The sequence below is a fragment of the Colobus angolensis genome, unplaced genomic scaffold (assembly GCF_000951035.1).
Source record: "Colobus angolensis palliatus isolate OR3802 unplaced genomic scaffold, Cang.pa_1.0 Scaffold7, whole genome shotgun sequence".
NCBI classification, from domain to species: Eukaryota; Metazoa; Chordata; class Mammalia; order Primates; family Cercopithecidae; genus Colobus; species Colobus angolensis.
In genome coordinates this window covers 25,269,286-25,275,877 of record NW_012120709.1, presented here as the reverse complement: position 1 = coordinate 25,275,877, position 6,592 = coordinate 25,269,286, and positions in this window count along the sequence as shown.

The window sequence follows — 6,592 nt, the reverse complement described above, 5'->3', positions numbered from 1 at the left end:
ACACCATCTCTACTAAAAATACAAAAATTAGCTGGGTGTGGTGGCACACACCTGTAGTCCCAGCTACTCGGGAGGCTGAGGCAGGAGAATCACTAGAACCCGGGAGGCAGAAGTTGCAGTGAGCCGAGATCACATCACTGCACTCCAGCCCAGGCAACAGAGCGAGACTCTGTCTCAAAAAAAAAAAGGTTGAGAAATGCTTCCATGTTGATGGAGTTAATAGTTAATAAGTGGCAGAACTAGGATTATGGGATTTTGAACCCAAATCTGTCTGACTCCAGAGCCTGAGCCCTGGTTGCACAGGAGCAAAGGAATGGGAAGATGGAAGGATGGGGGCTTGTGGTAATATAGTTAGGGTTCTGAATGAGATTTTGATAGACCCAGAGGAAAGGAGATGAGAGGGTTTCTAAGGGAAACAATCAGAGGTGAGGGAATGTAACCTTTCAGGAGACCAGAGCAGCAAATGTATGGGGGGAGGAAGAGTAGGATATCACAGCGGATAAGCATATTGGCAGTCTCAGTCTATGGAGTGTAGACTTGATGTAGTAAAAGGAAACTGGGAGCCACTGAGGGGGTAGTTTAGGGTGTGAAGATATGATAAAAAAGCAGTCTTTAAAATTCATCAGGCCGGTGAAGAGCAAGGAGGGCCACTGAGAAGATCTCTGCACTGAAATACTCTTCTCTTTGTTCCTTCCTTGTCCTGGTAGCCACAGATGTTACACAATCCAACCATGGCACTCAGGACAGAAGAGATTGCCCATTCTTTAGCTATAAATTACATTCCCAGGGCCCAAACCTACAATCACAGTTGTATTTTCAAGAATCAATAAAAGTCTCTGCAGATTGACTAGTGGCAGGAAACGAGGGCTGGACACTTATTCAGACTCCTGTTGCTACCCCTGCACAGATTATCAGAAGTAGCATCTTGTCACAGATTCTTGGGTACAAAGGGGGTAGATTACACAAACCAACATCAGGCAGTTCAACAAGATCGCCAGAGTGTGAATCCCCATCAGTGTTATTCCTCGGCAACTGCCCCTGAACTAACTTGAAAAATACCCAAGGAGAACAAGGTATCTTAGATGAAAATGATGTCAGTTCTTTCTTGATCTCAGTAAGTCAAAGTAAATTTATACCTAAATAGCTATTTTCCAGATTTCAGTGTCTTCCAGCCACACATACTTTCTTTTCATCTTTTTTTTTTTTTCTTTTTTTTTTTTTGAGGCGGAGTCTCGCTCTGTCGCCCGGACTGGAGTGCAGTGGCCCGATCTCAGCTCACTGCAATCTCCGCCTCCCGGGTTTACGCCATTCTCCTGCCTCAGCCTCCGGAGTAGCTGGGACTACAGGCGCCCGCCACCTCGCCCGGCTAGTTTTTTTGTATTTTTAGTAGAGACGGGGTTTCACCGTGTTAGCCAGGATGGTCTCGATCTCCTGACCTCGTGATCAGCCCGTCTCGGCCTCCCAAAGTGCTGGGATTACAGGCTTGAGCCACCGCACCCGGCCCCTTTTTTTTTTTTTTTTTTGAGATGGAATCTTGTTCTGTTGCTCAGGCTGAAATGCAGTGGTGTGATCTCGGCTCACTGCAACCTCCGCCTCCTGAGTTCAAGCGATTCTCCTGCCTAAGCCTCCAGAGCAGCTGGGACTACAGGCATGTGCCACCACACCCGGCTATTTTTTTGTATTTTTAGTAGGGACAGGGTTTCACCGTGTTAGCCAGGCTGGTCTTGATCTCCTGACCTTGTGATCTGCCTGCCTCGGCCTCCCATAATGTTGGGATTACAGGCGTGAGCCACTGTGCCTGGCCCAGCCACACATTATTTTCAAATTAATAAATAAGTTAAAATTGCTGGTGTGCAGTCATCTTAGGGAAACTGAAGAGTCAAAACGAATAGCTAGAATTCTCTGGGTGATGACCAGAACATATACTATGCTGAGTCCTGATGTGGCTGAAAGACACCGTGAGCTGAGCCAGCTAGTTAGCTTGGTTGTGGTGCACTGGGAATGGGGGTTATGTTATCTGTCAAAGGGAATATAAATTCTGCAAACTAAACCTGGCAGTTTGGGGAAAATGTGTTTAACTCACCCACTTCCCTCCTCGTTTGTACTACTGCTTTCCTACACCTTTTTTTTTTTTTTTTTTTGAGACAGGCTTACTCTGTCACCCAGGTTGGAGTGCAGTGGTGCAATCTCAGCTCACTGCAACCTTTGCCTCCTGGGTTCAAGCAATTCTCTTGCCTCAGCCTCCCAAGTAGCTGGGATTACAGGTGCGTGCCACCACACCCAGCTAACTTTTGTACTTTTAGTAGAGACGGGGTTTCACTATGTTGGCCAGGCTGGTCTCAAAATCCTGACCCCAGGTGATCCACCTAACTTGGCCTCCCAAAGTGCTGGGATTACAGGTGTGAGCCACTGCACTGGCCAACCTTCCTACTTTTCAACTTGAGTTTACTCAGGGGTTAGAACATTTATTCCAATAAAATGTGCCTGATGTGATCTCTCAGTGATTAAAGACACCTGCTTAGTATGCATTAACTTCAGTGCAGTATGTGCACCTCTCTGAGTACATCTCTACTAAGCCCTCGGTGACTGATGCTGCTTCACTTTCTTCAGGTGTATAAATTGAAAAGGCAATTTTTACCTGCTATGAAGTCCCAAGAAAACAGGACTTGGCTCCTTGGGCATATTAGCCTTTAGTCTTGTTAGTGACTATCAGATGTTGCTTGAGTATATTTGGAAAATAACTTTGTATGTTGAAATTTTGGAAAATCAAAGTATTATACTGCAAATCACTTGAAAGAGGGCAAAAACCAAACCGTAAAGCTTAGCCAGATGTGATATAATAATTTCACTGAAGATATGAGATAGGTAAAACTTTTTTCTTCCAGGTCATGAACACATCTGATTGTAATTTGAGTTAAAGTATTATAGTTCCTTTTAAAAAAATAAGCCCAGAATGTTAAAAGTGTGAAATCCATTTCAGCAAGTTGAAAACATTTGGGTGTTTTAAGATATTATCACAGGTCTGCGTATTCCAGGTTCAACTTACTTGGAATTCTGGATTCTAAGTATTTTAAATTGAAGTTAAAGTGAAATCAAGTGTAAATTAACCTGCGATTTATTTTTTCGTTCTGGTTATTTTTAGGTAAATAAATGAGGTCAGGATGTCAGACTGGCGAATATTTGCTGAGATAACCCATTACTGTGATTGAAATTCCAGGAGGAAATTGAAGAGGGGTGATGACACAAAGGTGATTACGAACAACATGAAAACGGCTAATACATGTTGGAAAACTTTTTTTTTTTTTTTTGAGATGGAGTTTTGCTCTTGTTGCCCAGGCTGGTGTGCAAATGGCATGATCTCGGCTCACTGCAACCTCCGCCTCCCTGGGTTCAAGCGATTCTCCTGCCTCAGCCTCCCAAGTACCTGGGATTACAGGCACCTGCCACCACGCCCAGCTTTTTTCTTTTCTTTTCTTTTTTTTTTTTAGTAGAGACGGGTTTCACCATGTTGGCTAGGCTGGTCTCGAACTCCTGACCTCAGGCGATCCACCCGCCTTGGCCTCCCAAAGCGCTGGGATTACAGGTGTGAACCACCGCGCCTAGCCCACGTGGGACACTCTTTACCACAATTAATAGGTGAGTTCATTAGGGATGACAGCACACCCTCCAGAAACCATATTTACTACAGATCACTCACAACTATTACACTCAATACTAACTAAAAGGCCAGAGGATTGGATTCATATAACATTTAAAAAAGTATACATATATTTTATAAATATAAAGATATTATTTGCACTAGCAAACAATTTATCTGTATTCCTAAAGTGTCATACAAATGATTCTTGAAAATCTGTTTTAACTAGGGAGAAAACAATGTATTGAGATAGTTGGACTAGACCTATCAACCACTAACACTAAACTTGGAAGAAAAGATCCAAGAGTTCATAGCTTAATTCTGAACCATCTATGCTTCTCACTTGAAAACAGAGAAGGGCTGATGTAAATGAGTCGTGAGGGTATCTGACTACCATAAAAGTAGAATCTTTGCAGGTTTTAGCCCTGGAAGGATTCCTAGGTGAGAAGGGGGTACCTATTTCATATTCTACTTTTGGTTGACTCCTTGTGTAAGTTACAATTTATTCGTGGATGTGAACCCGGGCTCCTTTTGTAGGTTACAGTTTATTTGTGGGTGTGAACCCCCTTCCTTTGCCTGGTTCAATTTCTTCAGTGGTCTAGGAAAGAGACCCTTCCGAGCAGTGGCCTGTTTTAAATCTGTAGGCCTCTCTTCCTACTACTCACTTCTTGGCCCAACCCCCCTTCACATTCCTCTGCTTAGGAAGATACTGGGGGCAAAAAAGGCCTCATACATTATTTTATTAAGAAACCATTTTCTCTCCAGGATGGGCACAAGGTGCAAGGCTATTTCCTTACATGAGCAGGTATTTTAAAAGCTGGGCAGGAGACGCCATACTGTAAATTTAAAATTAAAAAAAAAATTGAAGGCGAACCTTCTTTTTAACCTTAAGAATAGTCTTCACTATTCTCCACCACCTTCCCACTGGCTGTGTAGAAATAACGACCACCAGATGAGAACAGACTATTTACTCAGAGCTGGCAAGGGAGTCAGCCGAGACCCATCACTTGGTTTGGTAGACTCATAGGCAGGCAGGGAAGTGGAAAAGCTTTACATACAGTGAAAAAAGTGAGAAACTTCAGGCTGGCTCTGATTGGAGGCTCCTGGCACCGGGAAGTTGGAGGAGGGCTAACTAGAAGCAGGGCTTCTTATGTGATTGGTGTGAGGAGCACATTTGGCTTTCTCTGATTGGCCCAGAGCTGGAAGCAGAGGCAAGAAATAGGGAAGCGGCCAGCTAAAGATCAAGTCCTGACCATTCTGGGCAGATTACTGCAGAGGTTATGGGTAGGAGGTCATGGATAGGTTTGGCCATTCTTTGTATACTAAAATCTCTCAATTGGGCGAGACCCAGATATTGTTTCTCTCGACCTAGTTAGCTTTTAACTCCAAAGTTTTGTTTAACTTGGAAGAAGACAGCAGTTCTATTATTTCTGTCAAGGATAAACAGAGACATTGGGATCTGAAAAGTAATTATGGAAAGATACATAAATATCTTTATAGTGAGGGTCAGGCAGGAGAATCACCCTCCGCCTTCAGGTTCTCCATTTCCTTACTGAATTCCTATTTCCATTATAACTGACGCTTCAGTAGCTTCCCTCCCTTTGGGGGAGGGCCCGGCCTCCTCCGCCCCCACTTTCTTGAGTCTTACCCTTCGACGGCAGGAGAAGAGGGTTGCGCCCTACCAACTCCTCACCTTACAGTCCAGCTTCTCCCCCCACCACCCCGGTGAGCTCCCCCTCCACTAGGCCTCCCCACTCCCCCTGCTCCGTGCGTTCCGGAGTAATCCCCCTCAGTCGCACTCTTACAGCCCGGCCCCTGCCCCCACCTCATCCCCAGTTGTGCCTTCACCTCCCGGTTCCTCCCCAACAGGTCCCCCAAGATACGCCCTCACAGTCCGGTCCCCCGCCGTCCTCTCCCGGCGCACGCTCAAGCCTGGTGCCTTCCCCCCGCAGCCCCCCGAGGCGCACCCTCAAGCTCGGTGCCTTTGCCCCTCCCCAGCCCCACAGGGGCGCCCTCAAGCCTAGTACACTTCACATGAGAGCCCCTCGGGCGCACCCTCAAGCTCGGTGTACCCCCCCCCCCATAGCACCCGCAGGCGCGCCCTCATGCCTGAAGCCTTCCCCCGCCCAGGCGCACCCTCAAGCCCGGTGCCTGCCCCCACCCCCAACCAACACCCCAGGCGTACTCTCAAGCCCAGTGCCTTCCCCTAGCCAGGCGCGCCCTACAGGCCCGCCCTGCCCCTCCGCGAAGTGCCCCTCACGCGCTCTCTGGAGTTCTCCCTCCTGCCTCGCGCGGCCTCCGGGCCCGGTCGGCCCCCCCTCCGGCCCCCACACTCAGACGCGCGCCCGGCGTCTCCGGGCCGCTAGTCCCGCGCCTTCCTGGATGGAGGCGCGCCCCGAGAGGCTCGGATGCGGCCCCTTATGCCCGGCATCAGCCTCCCCGGCTAGCAGGAGAAGTCAGGTCAGCTTCCTGTCCCCGAGCAGCTGCCCGGGGGCGGTTTTCAAAACATATCCTTAGACATGTAATAAAGAGATGCTCCTCTGGTCTCAACTCCCTATTTTTACTTTGGAGGGGCGAAGGCGGGGCTACCCTTGCCAGCCACCATTCCCCAGTCACTTCGCAGCTGTGGAAAAGCAGCCGTCTTGTCCCTTCAGAAAGGAACTCATAGTTCCCCCTCGAACTTTTCTCGTCAGTGTGAGAGAAAGGCCCTCCATTTTCTCCTCAGGAGGCTTTCGCGGCCCGGCTTTCTCTCACCACCAGGCCGGGAAGGCAGTGACGCCGCCGCGGCGGATGTAGCCGCGGCGGCCGAGGTTTCGCCATCTTGAGTGGAGGAGGAGCCGCGGTCGCCGCCATGCGGAGAGGCAGGGAAAGAGGGAGGAGGCGGCGGGCAGGCGAACGGGCGAGCGAGGGAGGGGACAGAGGAGCCGACTTAGCTCAGCCCGGCGGCGACTTCTG